The sequence below is a fragment of the Spermophilus citellus genome, assembly GCF_964194105.1.
Source record: "Spermophilus citellus genome assembly, chromosome: 5".
Lineage (NCBI taxonomy): Eukaryota > Metazoa > Chordata > Mammalia > Rodentia > Sciuridae > Spermophilus > Spermophilus citellus.
This window is the reverse complement of record NC_138186.1, coordinates 62,829,496-62,830,925: the sequence shown is the minus strand read 5'-3', so window position 1 is coordinate 62,830,925 and position 1,430 is coordinate 62,829,496. Positions and strand designations below refer to the sequence as shown.

General features: G+C 38.0%; 1 pseudogene across 1 annotated transcript; it reads left to right on the top strand.

Annotated features, from left to right (window-relative positions):
- The first annotated feature begins 231 nt into the window (after positions 1–231).
- On the top strand, positions 232–1,160 carry LOC308649670 (L-aminoadipate-semialdehyde dehydrogenase-phosphopantetheinyl transferase-like; annotated as a pseudogene). Its single transcript has 2 exons — positions 232–604; positions 771–1,160. The product of its transcript is annotated as an L-aminoadipate-semialdehyde dehydrogenase-phosphopantetheinyl transferase-like (transcript).
- The last annotated feature ends 270 nt before the right edge of the window (positions 1,161–1,430 follow it).

The following is a 1,430-nucleotide window of genomic DNA, read 5'->3' as shown; positions in this document are numbered from 1 at the left end:
TTAACACTATCTTCTTTAGCATCGAAAAGTACTTCACTATTGGGATTCTACTGACCATTACAGGATGTTTAGCATCTTTGGACCTTCACCCTCAACACCAATAGTACCTGCCAGTCATGGTGACCCCTAAAAATGCCTTTAGAAATTTCTAAAGATCTCCATAACCTTTGTCTGAAAACCACTACCATCATCCATCAGGCCCAAGGTGGCGGTGAAATCTGTGTTCAGTGTATGGTTTTCCCAGCCAACCAGTTCTGCTTGGTGCCATCTATGGAAGGCATGCATTGGGCCTTTTCCTGTGGCACTTGGCTGCCGAGCCATGCAGAATGGCTGCTGGCGGTGTGATCAATCCAGCCCGAGAGAAGGAACGCATTGGCCAGTTGTCTTTGCCCGGGACGATAAGGCAGCCTTGGCTGGTCGTCTGATAATAAGGAAATTAGTTACAGAGAAATTGAATATCCCTTGGAATCATATCCATTTGCAAAGAACTGCAAAAGGAAAACCATTCCTTGCAAAGGACACATTGAATTCTTATCCTAATTTCAACTTTAACATCTCTTATCAAGGGGACTATGCAGTGTTTGCTGCTGAACCTGAGCTACAAGTTGGAATTGATATAATGAAGACTAGTTTTCCAGGCCAAGGTTCAATTCCAAAGTTATTTCATATTATGAAAAGAAAGTTTACCAACAAACAATGGGAAACAATCAGAATCAGCTTTAAGGATGAATGGACTCAGCTGGATGTTTTATAGGAATTGGGTGCTGAAGGAAACCTTCATAAAAGTTATTGGTGTTGGACTGGGATTTGAATTGCAGTGGTTTAAATTTGATATATCGCCATTAAACTTGGATATAGGCTAAGTTTATAAAGAAACACGTTTGTTCCTGGATGGAGAGGAAGAAAAAGAATGGGCATTTGAGGAAAGCAAAATAGATGAACACGATTTTGTTTCCGTAGCTCTTAGGAAACCTAATGGATCTAGACATGAAGATGTTTCATCCCATGATGATTCTATACCAACCCAGAGGTAGTTTACTATTCTCACCTTTAATGATTTAATATCATATGCTGTTCCCATGACACCTGAATATCCTTCTTTTTGGGACTGTTTTTGCTTCACAGAAGAAATTCCAATCTGAAATGGCACAAAGTCATGATATGATTCCCTACATAATAAAGGGAACTGAAAATTGTAATCTTCCATATTCACAGAAAAAAATCAATGCCTGATCAAGTTTTATTTCACAAAACTTTTTTTTTAACTGAAAACTTTTACTATTCAAAAAGCAGACTTCTGGTATAATATGTTTACCTCTTCCTGTCTGAAATTGCATTGAATTGATTAAAAAAAGGCTGGCAGAATTTTACATGTTCATTGTAGTAAAAAATATGAAAAAAGGGAACATTAGGATCCCATCTTTCATAGA